This window comes from Papio anubis, chromosome 6, assembly GCF_008728515.1.
Source record: "Papio anubis isolate 15944 chromosome 6, Panubis1.0, whole genome shotgun sequence".
In the NCBI taxonomy this organism is placed as follows: Eukaryota; Metazoa; Chordata; class Mammalia; order Primates; family Cercopithecidae; genus Papio; species Papio anubis.
In genome coordinates, this window is record NC_044981.1 from 155,714,199 (window position 1) to 155,732,078 (window position 17,880).

Sequence of the window (17,880 nt, forward strand, 5' to 3'; positions counted from 1 at the left end):
TCACATAGAGAATGAATGTTATATAGCACTGACAATGAACAGCCTATGACTATAGCCAACAATGTGGTTGGATCTCACAATATGACGTTGAGCCAAAGAAGCCAGACTTGAATTAATTAATGCAAAGCACAAAACTAGCAAAAGTCGTCTGTGCTGTTGGAAGCAAGAGTAGCAGTTTCCCAGAGGGGCTGGTAGTGACTTCCAGGGGCCAGCGGGGGTTTGGTGATTGTCCATTCTTGATCTGGGTGGTGCTAGGCTTATGTGCACACTTCCCTATTTATGTTAGTTTTCAATAAAAAGTTTTAAAATAACTTGGCTTCATTCATCATCAGCATCTTTCATTTTAAGACTTTTCCAGGCCGGGCGCGGTGGCTCACGCCTGTAATCCCAGGGCTTTGGGAGGCTGAGGCAGGCGGATCATGAGGTCAGGAGATGGAGACCATCCTGGCTAACACGGTGAAACCCCGTCTCTACTAAAAATGCAAAAAATTAGCCGGGCGTGGTGACGGGCGCCTGTAGTCCCAGCTACTAGGGAGGCTGAGGCAGGAGAATGGCGTGAACCCACGAGGCGGAGCTTGCAGTGAGCCAAGATCGAGCCACTGCACTCCAGCCTGGGCGACTGAGCGAGACTCCATCTCAAAAAAAAAAAAAAAAGACTTTTCCATATTGTCACTTCTATTGTCATTTTACTGAAAGGAGGTGATTATGGGGGCAGACTTTGGGAAACTGAAGCACAGAGAGGTAGAAATTTGCTCTGTAACTCAGCGGCTCAGTGGGGACCTAGGGACAGATCCGGGTTTTCAGACTTCCAGCTGGGCGCTCCCTCTCTTAAAGCCACCACAGTGCCAGAGGTCACCCAGTGTTCCCAGGGCAGCTGTAGAGGCCCCCGCTCTTTCAGCATCCCTCTCCTGCCTTTATAAACCTCCAAAGTGGACTCACTGATTTTTTTAATTGAAAAAGGGCGTTTACACTGTGCCCAGCCTAGTGCCAGGTATATAGTAGGTACTAAATAAATAATTTCTGAATGTATACATTTCCTTATAAGTCAAAATAGAATATTACTATAATATTCTATATATCATAGTATATTGTGATAGCTATTCATCGCTGATATGTATTTTCTAAACTTTTTTTTTCTGACAAGTGGACTTTTTAATTTTTGTAAGAAACTTAATGTACTTACTGTTCTTTCTTTCTCTTTTTTTTTCCAAGACGGAGTTTCGCTCTTGTCACCCAGGCTGGAGTGCAATGGCATGATCTCAGCTCACTGCAACCTCTGCCTCCCGGGTTCAAGTGATTCTCCTGTCTTAGCCTTCCGAGTAGCTGGGATTATAGGCACATGCCATCATGCCTGGCTAATTTTTGTATTTTTGGTAGAGGTGGGGTTTCGCCATGTTGGTTGGGCTGGTCTGAAAATCCTGACCTCGGGTGATCCACCCAGCTTGGCCTCCCAAAGTGCTGGGATTACAGGCGTGAACCACTGTGCCTGGCCAAATTGTCTCTTTAAGATTGTTCTTGACGGCCTCTAGTGCTACAGGCATTGCCACTCCTGAGAAAGCCACTCCCTCATCAGGTGAAGGCTCCTGGTTATGTAAAAATGGAGCCCACCTTCCAAAAGTTTCCATCTTAAATCCCAGTTCTATCCTGGGAGATACAACTTTCAGATTCCTCTACCATTTCGGATTCATCTACCATTTCAGATTCATCTACCATTCATTCATTTCAGATTCATCTACCATTCATTCATTTCAGATTCATCTACCATTACCCCCAAAACACCAAACAATGAAATGACTTCAGTGCTGGCATCATCCCAGTGGTTAATGTTCTTTTTAAAAACCATCTATCTTGGCATAAAAACCAGCTAATCTGTCATTAGCTCTGCATCTACCATTCTAAGAGTGGGGGAAGGTGAGTCTTACTGAAAACCTGCATATGCGCTAGCTATTTTTTTTTTTTTTTTTTTTTTTTTTTTTTTTTGAGGGGGATTCGAGACGGAGTCTCGCTCTGTCGCCCAGGCTGGAGTGCAGTGGCCGGATCTCAGCTCACTGCAAGCTCCGCCTCCCGGGTTCCCGCCATTCTCCTGCCTCAGCCTCCCGAGTAGCTGGGACTACAGGCGCCCACAACCGCGCCCGGCTAATTTTTTGTATTTTTAGTAGAGACGAGGTTTCACCGTGGTCTGGATCTCCTGACCTTGTGATCCGCCCGCCTCGGCCTCCCAAAGTGCTGGGATTACAGGCGTGAGCCACCGCGCCCGGCTGCGCTAGCTATTTTTAAAGACTTTATCTCATGTAATTAGCAACACAGCACTCTGAAGTATGTCCTCCTCCCTGTTTTATAGGTGAGACAATTGGGACTCCCCGGGGTCAGTTAACTTGCCCACGGTCACTCAGCTGTGTTTAAGCCTTGGTCCTACGTTTGGATCCTAAGTCCAGAGCTCTCTGTATTCTTCCATTCAGAGATAACCCTTCAAATGGATCATTTAGAAACAGAGACAAGATGTTGAGACCTCGTATATCAACTTATATCTGAACAACCCAGGTAGATTTTTATGGGCAGTGCTTACCTAGCAGAGAGTTAGATTTAGGGCAAGCTCCTGAAACTTCAGAATTTCCTTTTGTCAGTTTCATTAATAATAATAAATAAACACAATTTACATCTTTTTTTTTTTTTTTTTTGAGACGGAGTTTCACTCTTGTCGCCCAGGCTGGAGTGTAATGGCGAGATTGCTGCTCACTATAATCTCTGCCTCCTGGGTTCAAGCGATTCTCCTGCCTCAGCCTCCTGAGTAGCTGGGATTACAGGCATGTGCAACCACGCCCAGCTAATTTTTGTATGTTCAGTAGAGATGGGGTTTCACCATGTTGGCCAGGCTGGTCTCGAACTCCTGACCTCAGGTGATCCACCTGCCTTGGCCTCCCAAAGTGCTGGGATTGCAGGTGTGAGCCACTGGGCCCAGCCTCAGCATCTTTTAAAAATACGTAAGATGAATGGTTTGATGACCTGCAGAAATGGTTACATTGACGAACTTTCCTTTTCCTTCTGGGACCTACCATGCCTAGTTAAGCAACCAGGGAAGGTGCCGAACTATCTAGGATGAAAAGTTAGTAGCAAATACGGCAACAGAAAAGAGTTAGGGCCCCTACATTTTTTAAAGCAGAAATATGTTTTGGCTCTTCTTATTGACCCAACTGATGGTGGGAAAACCCAGAGGCAGGTGCCATCCTTTGGGGTCCCTGGGAGATTTTGACAGTCAACATCTAATGAATAGGTACATTTTGTGACTGAAGGAAAGCCATCATTGTTGGCTGGTGCTGGTGGGGGACTGAGGAGGCGTTCTGCTTCATGACTGTGGCCCCACCTGCATATGGCCTCTACTATGCAAAGAGTTGTGGAGGGCAGGTGCTGCACCCTCACCTCTGAAAATCTTACAGTAATTTTGATTGCATTTTTCCGAACACTAGGAGAAACATTTGTAAATACAGTGCAAAATTTGGAAGCAGTCATGTCAAAAGTTAGAAAAAAAGATGGAAATGTCAGTTTCACTTTTTCCATATTCTTGTCTCCCACACATCTCTTTGAAAAGCAAGCTCACATCGCCCTGCATGGTAAGAGTCTTCAGAATGTGGAAAGGAACTTCAATGGCTTTTGCTGGGTTGGACTGAAGGAAACCCCGGTGAAACCCACATCTGTAAAGATGCTTCTCACGGTGGGACTTTCATCGCTTGGGTCCTGGTCACAATCAATTTTTCTGCAAAGAACTGGCTTTGCTTTTCTTGTGTTGAGTCTCTAGGGACAGTGAGTTCCATTCTGGGGACTGTGACTTCTATGCTGTGTACATGTGTGCTTTGGAGGGTTACCGGAAGCACCATCGTTCCTTCCCATACTTCCAGGCTCAGTTACCACTTCAGTCTGGACTGTTGTGAACCAGAATATGGAAGTCATTTTCCCCACATTGTTTACCCAGCTTGCCTGGGAAACACCAACTGGAGAATCAGAGTCTGGCTCTTCATTTTGAACTCACTTTCCCTTTCTTTTCCTGGGACCACCCAGTGATTCAGAGTCCTGCATTCTGTAATGAGATTAATGTCAACAGTTTCCTGCATTGAAGATTATTTTCCCAAAGAGTTCACAGTTTCCTTCAGGACTTCTCCATCACCCCAGTGTCTGGCTACCTAATGATTGATTAATAGGTTGATCTTCTAGAAAGCTCAAATTACAATTTCTTTTTTAAAAAAAGGGCAATCCAGCCTTTTCTCTGATTATCCCTCCTCCCCATTTCCCACTTGTCATATGTTTTAGCCACACAGGCTATTGTTATTCCCTAAAAGTGTGCTTCTGAGTCTCCAGGCCTTTGATAAATTGTTCCGTCCTCCTGGAATGCCGTTCACCCCATCTGCCTTTTGAAATTCTGCCCTTCCCTCGCAATCTAGCCCAAGTCCCATCTCCTCTAAGAAAGGATTTTTCTAGATTGAATTAAACTCCCTTCCCTGGCCCTGCATAGTGGCCACACCCAGTAGACTGTGAGTCTCCAGAAAGCAGGGACACATTTTCATCTTTCATTCTTACGAGTGCCTGGCCTCCTATTTTGCACACAGTAGGCATTTGCTATACTTTAATTACTACTAAAATTGTGTGATAAAATAAAACATTTAAATCTCACCATACATTTGCTGGTATTGCAACTCGTCACTCAGACTTTTTGTCACTTAGCCTCTTTGACTGTTTCGTTTCATAGAGAAAGACTACCTCTTTGTCACGCTGTAACAGTGACCGTTGTTGCAGAATTTGATTGAGCTGGGGACATGCTCTCCTTGGACACACCACCGGCTTACGTCAATACCAATGTTGAGGGATTCGACACATGGACTTTCTAGCTCTGTGGTGAGTAAGGAAGTCTCTCTTTAGGTGGACTTGAGTGGCAGCTTCTGTCAGTGAATCTGTCAGGAGGGCGTGACCACACCTGTCCAGCTCTCACCTCCAAGGACCAAAGCCTTACCAGTGTTCTCACCTTAGACTCCCTAGTTCTGTCTGCTCTGTGAAGTGTGAACATGAATGTCCCCAGAGCCATGCTCCTCAGTGTCTGGAGGCAGAGGAGGGCTTAGCGTAAAGGACTCAGCGGGCTGGGGAGTCGGTGCTCACTTCGAATGACGGTCTTGGATTCACTAATCTGCAAAGTACCCAACCTGCAGAGTCTTTCATGCGGTGACTTTGGTTATAGCGAATTAGCAATAAAACTCCTTGTCTGCCTCTCCTCTAAGAAACTTCTAGGAAAGTCTGTGGGTGGGGAAGATATACCTGGAAGAGAGGTTCTCACCTCTCTGCAGGCCCCGGGCTCACAGATGCAGGCGAGGACTCGGTCTCAGCTACAGTAAATCCAGTTCAGTCCTTTAAGGTCATTTTTTAATTTTTATTTTTTATTTTTATTTTTTCCCAGCAGGAAAAGGGCTGCCTTCTAGGGAACTTCTCAGAGTTTTGCTGGGACCCTGGCATCCCTGAAATAATGTCAAGCATCATTGCATCTTGCAAAATAATTTGCTGTCTCCACAAATGCCTGCATTTCTGCAGCAGTGGAAGCAGACATTTCAGATTTGCTCCCTCAGATCTTTGCAATTATGAATTTATCTTTGTGTTGGAATACAAAATAGGCTCAGCATAAAATAATATTTGAAGAACTCTGTGTTTTCAAAAGCTGGCTTGAAAACTAAGAAAGTCTCAAACAAAATGTTCTTTTTAAACTGCCTTCTCCACTTATTGAGATCAAGATGAAGACTTAAAAATAAGACCTCCTGAGATTAGGTGATTAGAAGCTGTATGGCTGATGACACAAACTGCTATGGAACCCAGGCATGGCCTCACCTTAGCTGCATTATCACTGCTATGGGACCCAGGCATGGCCTCACCTTAGCTGCATTATCACTGCTATGGGACCCAAGCAGGGCTTCAGCTTAGCTCTGTTTGTCACTTTAAGAACTAAAGAATCTGACTGGGGGCGGTGACTCACGCCTGTAATCCCAGCACTTTGGGAGGCCAAGGCGGGCAGATCACGAGGTCTGGAGTTCGAGACCATTCTGGCCAACATGGTGAAACATCATCTCTAATAAATAAACAAAAAATGATCTGGGCATGGTGGCACATGCCTGTAGTCCCACCTACTCGGGAGGCTGAGGCAGGTGAATCACTTGAACCCGGGAGGCAGAGGCTGCAGTGAGCCCAGATCGTGCCATTGCACTCCAGCCTGGCAACAGAGCGAGACTCTGTCTGTTGATATTTTGGCCTGAAAAATTGCACAAAGAAAACATGATGTCAAAAAAGGCATGTCAGCAACCCTGAACATCAGTTAACTACAATATGATGTGGTAGGTTATTTTTTTGAAGAAACAAAGAGAAAACTATGAAAGCTGAGGTTCTTTGTTAGCAGTCTACAAAATTCATGTGCGGCATTTGTAAAAATCTGAACCAAAAAAGTAGAAATGGTGGAAAAATGTTTAGTTGGCCCCATGCTTTTAAAATGCCTTTTAAAGATGTATTTACTGTAGTTGACTTTGGTTTTTTTACTGAGCAATTTTTTTCATTTGTCATATGAAAAAAATTATCCAGGGCTTTTACCTCCCTGTGTAAATTTTAAAAAAGAAAAGTATTTGTTATTTTGAATGTGTGTGGTCTCTTTCTCAAATACTGTGCCTTATTTGGTGTCTCCTAAGAAAATCTTTCAGTGATGCCCTCCTGAGGCGGCCCCTGCTCCTCGGGGTTGGGGAGCGTGGCCACTAGGCCTGCAGCTCCTGCCAGGGGAAGAAGTAAAGGGGTCTCCACCCTGAAGACAAACTCTCACCTGGCCGGAGCGGGCTTGTCAGTGCTCAGGGCAGTGTGTTCTTTGGCGGCGTCACATCTGATTTTCACCTTTCGCCCAGGTTCAGGTACCAACCATTTAGCAAGTCCTAACCCTTTGTGGCTGGATCTGTTGAGTGCTTTCTTTTCCTGGCAACTGTAGCCTTCTTGATGCACTAGTCCAGACTGGTTCTGATTTAGACTCTAGGACCAGTCCCGGGGAAGGATTTAAAGCTAGTGTCATCTTCTATGTGAAAAGACTTTGGGCAGAGGGGCAAGGGAAAGGCACGTAATTTTTGCAAGCCTGATGCAGCCTCCTAGGCTCTTCTTACAGAAAAAAGAATCATAATATTTCTCCTTCTGCTTTTGCGTCATAAAACATTATACGACACACTAGAAAGCATTATATATATATGTATCTGTGTGTATATACATACACATATATAATTTTTTGTTTTTGAGATGGAGTCTCGCTCTGTTGCCCAGGCTGGAGTGCAGTGGTGTGATCTCGGTTCACTGCAACCTCTGCCTCCTGGTTCAAGCAATTCTCTGCCTTAGGCTCCCAAGTAGCTGGGATTATAGGCACCCGCCACCACACCTGGCTAATTTTTGTATTTTTAGTAGAGACGAGATTTCACCATCTTGGCCAGGCTGGTCTTGAACTCCTGACCTCATGATCCATCTGCCTCGGCCTCCCAAAGTGCTGGGGTTACAGGTGTGAGCCACCGTGCCTAGCTATGATACATATTTTAAAAAATTTCCATATCTTTCCTAAGTTTGCATATGTTAACTGGAAAACTGAGCCCAGAAGCCCTTTCTCTGAGTTGTAGCCTTTGTGAGATCTTCCCTAAATCTCAAACAGCAACCATTTCTCAAATGTGCAGTGCAGTGCAGTGCTGCTCCAACTTGATCGTGTATCAGAATCACCTGGAGGTTCACTCAAACCCAGACTGTGGCCTCCACCTTGGAGCATCTGATTTGGCAGGTCTGGGGAGAGGCCTGAAAATGTGCATTTGTGGAGTACCCAGTGATGCTGATGCAGCTGGTCTGAGGGCCACACTCTGAAGGATGACTGAAAGCACAGTAAGACCTCATTTAATGTCATCCATAGGTTCTTGGAAACTGTGACTCTAAGCGAATCAACATATAACGAAAACAATTTTCCCATAGGCTAACTGATGATGTAAACAAGAGTCAAGTTCCTGTGGCATATTTCTGGTCACAAAAGGATCACTGAACTTCTAAATAAAGACCCAGAACACTTCAAATATTAAACATTGAAATAAGTGTGAGCTATACATACATTTAGGAAAGAGGAATAAAAACAAAGAGAATCATTATTTACCTGCTCATTCCACTTCAGGGCCTGGGGTGACAAGAGACCATCCTGGCGGCTCAGCTGCCACCCCATCTCAGGGCACACTCACACACGCACCCAGGCTCACTCATCCTGGGAGCATGTAGACACACCTAACAGCATAGCTTTGGGATGTGGGAGGAAACCAGAGCACCCAGAGGAGACCCATGTGGACGTTGGGAGAGCACGGAAATTCCACACGGAGAGTGACCCCAGCCAGGAAGCAATTGCTTTTTTCATCCATGTGATAATGAAATGACATTGAACAAAATGATGTTATTTGAAGACCTGCTGTATCATGAAAAAGTAAAAAGTAAAATGCATTTTATATATTCCTGCTTCCTGGCTTTGGAGTAGTTTATTTAATGGCATTTTTATAATCGCTAGGTTATTCCACGATTCTTTGCTAGCTTTCACATTCTATCTTTCTATCTTGCCCGTTGAAATTAGACTGCAGGACCTTAAATCGAAGAAACTCATTCTTAAACCCCAAGACAAGCCTGGAGCACACAGTATGAAGTACACAAGTATCCATTTTTAAGAATGAGTAAAACAGACACCCAGCCCGAAGCTGGACTTCTGCTTTTTCAGATGTTTGGACACATTTCTGCTTCTGATTGCTATGCTCAACCCTGTTTTCCCAGACAAAAGCTGAGGGCTACTCCAAAGGAATCGTTTACACTTTTGTGTTGAGAATAAGCCCAAGACCTTTTACTAGGTGGCTAAATAGAGATAAGGCATCTACCACTTGGCCCACTTAGTTAGAGCCCTGAGATCTAACTCAACAGAGGCTCCGCTAATTTTACTTAATTTTTTCAAATAAGTGGTATTTCCCTATTGATGACTCACTTCCAGTGGCCTGGCTTAAGGAAACCAAATAGACCACCAGATGCACAAGCTTGTCTTGAACCTAAGAGACAGCTGTATGTCCACAGGGCGTCTGTTTTTCGTGAGAGAGCTCAGCTCTCCACAAATGTCCCTTGGAAGATCCCTAAACACTTGAGGGTGAGCTTCCTTGACCACCACCTACAAGAACACTCAGAGTGTGTGTGTGTGTGTGTGTGTGTATAACATTATCCTTTCATGACACATGTTTACGATGCACAGATGACCAGATCAACAGAGTAAATAAGGCATTAGTTGAATCTCTCTGCCAATTGAGAAAAGGCAGTTTCAAGTTTAAATATCAGCCCTTCTCAAACTTGGCTGCACATGAGAATTCCCTGGGAAGCTTTTTAAGAATAATCAATGCCCACACCTAATCTTTTACCAATAAAATGGAAATTTCTGGAGATGAGATTTCAGGATTTAAAAAAATTCTCCAGAGAATTCCAACATGCAGCTCAACCAGTGATCTCAGCCACAGTTTTTGGGGTCAACTGATCTGTCAGTTTTATAATGGGATCCTTTTCCACTGTAACCACAGGCACTGGGCAATCTTAGGAGCAGCAGGTACATTCTCTGCCTGGGTGGGAAGCTGAGCCTCAGCGTCCCTACATTGAGCAGTGTCATCTCAGGAGCACTACTTCCCTAACTTACCCCTTCTCACCCACAACATGAGAGAGCTGAGGTGACTTAGAATCTGCTGCAATCTTGTGGTTAATGAAATGTGGCCATAATTCTTTGCGGCGACTTCTATCAAGACACGGAGTCTACTTCCCCACGTGATGTGAGGCTGCCCTCATGACTTATAGAATGCAGAAAAAGGGATACTGTGTTCCAATGGCCTCAAAGTTTCCACCTTTGCCCTCTTGAATGCAGCCCTGAGATAGCCACGTGAGGAAGCCATACAAGCTTCCTGGAGGATGAGAGACCACGTGGAGGAGAGACAAGGTGCCCAGCCCACAGCCAACACCAACTCTCAGATGTGTGTGTAAGGCTGTCTTGGGCAATCCTGAATGTTGTCATCTGAGTGAGCCCATGTGAAACCAACAGTAGAACTGCCCAGCCAACCCATAGAATCCTGCTAAATCAGAAACTGATGTTGTTTTAGGAGACTGAGTTTTTGGGGTGGTTATTATTCAGCAATAGATGCCTGAAACAAATAGTGACTCCATACATTGTTACCATGACTTTTGCACATGTACCCCCAGGGTGACATTGCAATGCATCGCAAATGCAACTTTAAAAAGCACTGATTTAGTCTCGTTCTCGGTGGAAGCAATCCAGCTTTATTTTAAAGCATCTCAGGGAGCTACTGATATAGTATTTCTCACAGTGAGCCCATGATGCATTTTTTAGTGTGTTTAAGATAATACAGTTTAAAATAGACCAGAGAGATATAAAATAAAAATCAATCAGTAGTGGATGCTAAAAAAATAAGTGCTTACGGATAAAAATGACATATAAGGGAATTTTCAGGATGCAAAACTAAAGGGTGGAGTATCCAGAACTTTGGGTAGAGCTTTCAGAAATTCCAAAAAAGTCTGACATTCTTTGGGTACTCAAGGAGTTGAACTGAGATACTTCTGGAAACTTAATTGCATTATTATTTGTACTCAGTCAAGAAATACTTTTGAGTCCCCACAAGGTGCATGGAGCTTTACTGAGTATTAAGCGAGTTGGAAAATGGCCATGGCTCCCAAACTCAAGGCGTGTTTCACGTTCCTATCTCATCCTTTCAGTTTTCCAAGTTATTAGCTGCTGTCAACAGGCATATCTCCAATCTAACAGTTGGGATTTGGGATTCACATTTAGCTCTTCTGGAAATCTTCATGGTCCTTCATTACAAAGGAGGGAGCCAAGGTTCCCAGGAGGATGCTGTGGAACGTGTGTCGGGCTGTGACCAGAAAGGGCCCTGTCACACCGTTCAGAATGGAGTCAAGAGGGGTGGCATGTTTCAATCCACAGTGTAGACAAGGGGCTTCTGCTGGGCAACAGCCAGGTGATTCAGCGATCTAGAATTAATTCAGGGAGGAGGCTTTGCCTCGTGACTAACCACTCCAACTTTTATCAGTTCCTCATATTACACACACACACACACAAATGCACACATGTGTCTGCTGGGGCTGCCATAACAAAATACCACAGACTGGGTGGCTTAAACAATAGGAATGTGTTCCTTCCAGTCCTGGGGTCTAGGAGTGACCAAGGTGTGGGCAGCGTTGCTTTCTCCAAGGCCTCTCTCCTCAGCTTGCAGACGGCCGTCTTCTCACTGCACCCCGCTTTAGTCTTCCCTCCGTGTGCACATTCCTGGGGTCTCTCATGACCACATTCCCTCTTATAGGGGCGCCAGCTGGACTGGAGTAGGACCCACTCTAACCGCCTCACTTTAACTTCAGCACCTCTTTAAGAGCCTCCCTCCGAACACTGTCACATTTGGAGGTGCTGAGGGCTAGGGCTTCCACACAGGAAATTTGGGGAGACACAATTCAACTTATAAATACACATATGAATATATGAATACACATATATGCATACATACATATACTTTTAAGTTGACCAGAAGTATGCCTGCCTTTGTTTCTCTGTGAGGGGTTGGTATCAGTTCTCTGCCTTGTGGAGCATCCTACAATGTGACAGATACAGACAAAGGGAAGGGACAGGCAGGTGGTTTGAAAGCAATAGACTCTCAAGTCAGACTCAAGTCAGAATCACTAAAGGCAGAGACCAGGAAAGCTCCAGGAAGTCTGGAGCTGGCGGGAGTGACAGAAACTCAAATCTTCCCATGCAGGGACCACACAAAGCTCTGGGCCAGCCCCACAGCATCAGGAGGGCATCGGTTTGCACACTTCTGAGCAACTTTAGTGGGACAAAAACCTCACCCTCTCGAGTGTGATTGCTCAAGATCCTATTCAGAAATAATTGTCAAAGAGGAAATTACATTTTTTTGGTGGCTCTTTTCCTTCTTCTCATTTTTAAACTCTCTAGAATGTGATAGGCAGATAGGAGTTTTGTTTCCTTAAATGAGAGCCACTTAGTTCCTGTTTTCTCTCATTGGAGGCATTTCAAATAAAAAGCCAGGTTATCAGATAGACATGAAAAACCTACTTCCTAACTGAAGGGGAATTCTGCAGATAACCAGGACCTCTGAGAATGGGGATTGAGAATGTTTGCATGAAGTCCAAAAACATGTATTAATTTACAAACTCAACAGATTGTTTTCTAGAGTTTATTCACTACTCATGTCTGAGGAGCCTTTTTCCAGATAAGTCTGACAAAGACCTTTGCTCAGCTTTTATGGGAGAAGCTTTTGAAGCCAGCCAGAGGGGAGACTTTCCACAGCCTTCCCCAAGAAGGGCTGGAGCCATCACAGCAGGAGGTGAAGTGCTCCTGATGGCCATGGATGAGAGAAGACAGGATTTTAAAAAGGAAATATGAAAAGGCTAACCCAGGAACAAACAGGGAGACAACGTTAACTTCACAGTCCTGAAAGTGGAATTGTCAGCAAAAATGGCCAGATGAAAACATCCAATCCCGGAGACACTGCATCCCTGGGCAGAAGTCAACATGAGGAGACTGGGGGATGCTGCCTAGGTCCCCCGAGAGTCCTGAGTGGGACAGCTTCCTGCAGGTTTTCAGCCCTAGAGTTAGTCTGCCTTCCTGCATACTTCTGTTTGTTTATTGTGTTTTGGTCATGATGGGATTGAAAACTTTAAAGAAGGCAGATTCCAAGAGCTTGCACGAATTTCTGCAATGGTCCCTGGATGCCAAGATTTATACATTTTACTCAGAGCTCATTAAATTAGTAAAATATGTAAACATTTCCTGTACTGCTTTTTCTCAACAGGGAAACCATTTTTTCCCCTGAAAAAGGAGCCGTGTCTGAGACACACAATCACACAGGGGCCTGAGTTTCTCCTATGGTGATGAAGGGACCTGCTTGGCATGAGTGTGACTAAGAGCACAGGGTCCTCAGATGTCTTCCTGGGAACCCTGCCTGGTGTCCCTCAGCTGGTCTGCAGTGTTCTGCTGCGAAACACAAGAATGGCAGTCTCTTCCCAATTCACAGACCAATTTAACCTGGTAGATCAAATTTGCTTCGTTTTAAATTTTCTCCCCATATTTACAACAAATCTGCAACTCACATTTGTCTATGCTGGAATCTACTCCATGGGACTATTTGCTTTGGTATAAAATTGCCGAGTTATTTTACAGTGAACATGTTAAACTTTCATAGTGATCAGAAAAACTTTCCTGTGGCTTTCAGACACTCTGGTCCTCGAACAAGGGTGTCCCCTGCGGTGGTCCGCTTGACCGTCTTTCCAGGAGGGCAGAGGCTGGGTCTTGTTAATGTTGATACCATCTCCACAGGGCTCGCATATAGTCGGCATTCAGTAAAGGCTCATAGACCAGATGAATTCTGGTATGGTCCATCTTTGAGCATGAAGCATGCTTGGCTATGGCTCTGCAGCTGACGGTGATGAAATGTCATTAAAGGGCAGGAGATCCATGAGCCCCAAGAGTCAGAAGGGAGGAGGAGGGTGAGTTACCTTCTGGTTTCTGGGACTTTACGTACCAGGCTCTCCCCAGACAGGGAGGGAGGATATATTTCCTCTGTGGTAGCGAGGATGGTTTTCTCTGTGGTTCATTTTGGAAGTCATACTTCCATTCTGGAACTCTATCCTAGCTGCCCTTGGTAGAGGAATTTCTTTAAAACTTTTACGAAAGCTCAGGAGAAGACCCCCAATGATGCGAAAAGGTGGCCATAGAACCAGGACAATGGTTGGTTCCCCAGAGTTTCTCTCTTTTTCTTTGATGGCCACAAGAATACAGAGAAACCCTTTGTCCAAAGCCAGGCAGGAGGTTCCTCACTATGAGTGGTGGTGAAAAGTGAATCTCTCCCTAAGGAACAGAAAGTGATGGGCCTGATAGTTGACTAGTTGGGTGTGGGTTACATAAAGACTTGTGAGTCAAAATTTTTTCATATCTTTCTCAGAGCTGTATATTTCACATAGTAAAAAGTATAACTGTTTTTTTCTTTCTTTTTTTTTTTTTTGTTTTGATAGAGTCTCGCTCTGTCTCCAGGCTGGAGTGCAGTGGCACGATCTCGGCTCACTGCAACCTCCGCCTCCTGGGTTCAAGTGATTCTCCTTCCTCGGCCTCCCATAGCTGGGACTATAGGCGTGCGCCACCACGCCTGGCTAATTTTTTGTATTTTTAGTAGAGACGGGGTTTCACCAGGTTGGCCAGGATGGTCTCGATCTCTTGACCTCGTGATCTGCCTGCCTTGGCTTCCAAAGTGCTGGGATTACCGGCGTGAGCCACTGTGCCTGGCCAACTATTTTTCTCTTAATGGAAAGAAAATTATTGCCAGTAAGAATTGATTTTCCCTTCTGCACCCTCCAAGACCTCTGCATCCTTTTTAGAGCTTGGATATTCGGGGTGGTTGTGTCCAAGGAGATTACTCAGTGAATCTGGAACATGAGAATCACCTGGGGACCTCCCAATGATCCCAAGGCCTGGGTTGGACCCCGTCCAGTTGCTTCGGAATCTTTGACTCAGGCATCAGTATTTTAAAAGTTTGTCAAGGGGTTCCAAAGTGAAGACAATACTGGGAACCACTGCCTGGAGTCCACTATAGTCCTCAAATGCAAAGATTTCGATTTTTAAAAAATGTTCAAAGGCTTCTTTTACTTGGAAAAAGTGTATTTTAAAAAATAATCTCATAACTCAAAAGTTACCAAAGGGATTTTTCCCCTTAAACTTTCCATTAATAAAAAACAAAGCAAACTTATACTGAAAACAATTATGAGAAAATTCAGCCCAAAGTAGAAATTTCCAGAAAGTTATGGGCAAGTGAAACAAAAAAGGCAAAAACTATCACTGAAAATAAAAGCTTTTTACAGGAATTTCATTTTAAATGCATTGGCAATGAATGTCTAATTTCAAAGGTGGATAAACAGCGTTTGCCAAAAGTCCCACTCTGGTGTTGCTAAGAAGCTCTGTGTCGAGCAATGGAAATGCCCACGACAGAGTTAACTCAGTCTGACTCAATGTGGGTTTTAAAAACAGAAATTAACAAATTTGAACAGTAAGAGCACAAGTGGGCGACAAAATGACTAGCAACAAAATGACTGGCTGAAAAGGATTATCTTGCCAGCCAGGACGGGTGGCTCATTTTGCAAACACAACTTTTCTAAATACTATGTGAGCCTTATTTTTTGGTGGCAAATGAAATGTGTGTCTCCAGTTAGCTAGATAATAATACTACGTTCTGCAAGGCTCTAGGCTACTCTGCAAAGAGCAGAAAAAGTGGCATGTAATATATCAGTGATTGACATGGCACAACTGCACCAAGTAATTGTTAACTCTTTGCATTATATTAATCTGGCACAAGACATTGAGTTCACTGATTTTTGTGACAGCAGCTTCCCTTTAGCTACAGGATAAGTAGAAATTCCTCAGGCTGATGTTTAAGCCCTTCCATGATGAGGTCACACTGTGCCTTTCCATCCCTGTACCCTATGGTGCCTTTCTTTGGGCCAGTCTTCCTAAAATCTTTCTAGTGAAGAGACACAACAACGAGAGTCTAAGAGAGTCTCCCAAGTCCTCTGTTTTCCCCTCTCTACCATTACTGGGGCCATCCCCTAGATCAGACTCTCTGTTACACATTTTACAAATTGATCTTCTTTGCAACTAACCATAAACCTGAGAAGTGGGAATTATCATTCCCTTCTTACTTATGATCCCATGTCGCCGCTGAAGTCTCCTTCTTACTATACCAGGGTTTGTCTTCATAATAAAGAGAGTACTTTTTCACTCTCAAATTACCAAAGTTGAGGTGCGGGGAGATGCTTACTCCTGGGTCATGCTGATCTCTTGGATGCTTTTGATGGCGCACACATGTTTGTAAGTGAATTGGAGTGGAATAACTCAGGAGTAGGCCAAGCTGGAATTGCTCTGCAGGAATGGAGGGGATGGGCATTCCTCATTCAACATTTCTGTTGTGTTGCTTAACTCAGTGTCGGTCATGGCCATGACAATGGGGATGACGGGAGTAGCTTATGGAGCAGAAAGGATGGGACGGGCAGATACCAAATCCCGTCCAGCCCTCCTCTGCTATGGCTGCTGTCTTCTGTGGGTGAAGGGTGCTTTGCGTCTCTGGGCCTTCATCCCTTTTGTCCCTCTACTGAAATGTCCTTTCCACTCTTCTCCAAAGGCCCAATCCTGCCTCTCCTCACAAGGCCCAGCTTAGAATGCCCCCTGCCCCTCACCCCCAAATCCTCCCCTGTTTCTCTCATGAGGTTAATTGCCTATAGTGGCTTGAACTATGTCCCTCAGAAACATATGTCTAAGTCCTAACCTACAGTACCTGTGCAGGTGATCTCATCTGGAAATAGAATCTTTGCAGAAGTAATTAAGGTAAGAATTTTGAGATGAGATCATCCTGGATCAGGGTGGGCCCCAAATCCAATGATGGGTATTTTTAAAATAAAAAAAGGAGAAGACTCACAGAGGAGAGGCTGTGTGAGGATGGAGGCAGAGACTGAAATGATATGTTTACAAACCAAGGAGCACGGGGATGTCAGGAGCCACTGGAAGTCAGGAGCAGGCCCAGACACGTTCTCCCTCAGAGCCTCCCAGGGGAACTCACCCAGCGGAACCATTGACTTTGGACTTCTAGCCTCAGAGCTGTTTGTGATAATATATTACTGCGCCCCCAGAAATGAATATGCTGCCTTTTCCTGAACCCTCCTATTATTCTATCTGATTTTCTCTTGAGACCCATCAGTTCTGATTCCATGTTTTATTTTTTCACACACGCGTTTGCCTTCTATCAGATCATAACCCCCAGAGGGCAGGATCTGGCTTGAATTTCCTCATGCCACTGCTCTCGAGGATTCCTGAAGGGTTGGTACTCTGGCAATGTCTGCATGGTACTGCACGACAAAGCTGGAGCCCAAACGAGTTAATGCCCCTGAAGGGACTTAATAGACTCAGAAGGAGCAGGAGCACTTCCTTGGCCTCCGTGGTGGCCCCTCCCCTCCATGGCTGGGTCAGCCGGATTCTGGCTCAGCCCTGAGGCTTCTTTGTTTCTTCAAGTCTTAGGATGGCCTCACCCAACCTCCCTGGTAGACTTCAGACAGCACTGGGTGAGGGGCTTATTTTCTGTGCACCCCCGTTGTCCTCATCAGCACTTAGAGCCCTTGAGGACTTGGTCTCCAGCCAGATTTCAGGCTCAGTTTGTCTTATCTATTTGCTTGGCCAGTCCCCCAGCCCCCTGTCCCTGCAGCAAGCTCTCTGACTGCGGTGCAGTGACACCAGCCCCTTGGCAGTGGGTTGTTTAGAGTGCCCACCTGCCCTCAATCTTATTTATGTGTTGGAGTCCCTAGTACCTCAGATTGTGGCCTTACCTGGAGATAGGATCATTTCAGAAGGAATCAGGTTAAATGAGGTCTTTAGGGTGGGCAATCCAGGATGACTGGTGTACTTACAAAAACTAGAAATTTGAGCACAAATATGCATAAAGGGAAGAGGATGTGAAGACGCAGGGAGAAACCAGCCGTCTACCAGCCGAGGAGAGAGTCCTGGAACAGACTCTTCCCTCACAGTCTCAGAAGGAACCAACCCTGCTGACACCTTGATCTTGGACTTCCAGCCTCCAGAACTGGGAGATGTATATTTCTGCCATTTAACCCACCCAGTCTGTGGTCCCTTGTTATGGCAGCCCTCACAGGTGAGCACTCTAGTAGTTCTCAAACCATCTAACCCCTTCCCCCGGGGCAGGCACCATGCTCAGAGGTTTACATGCA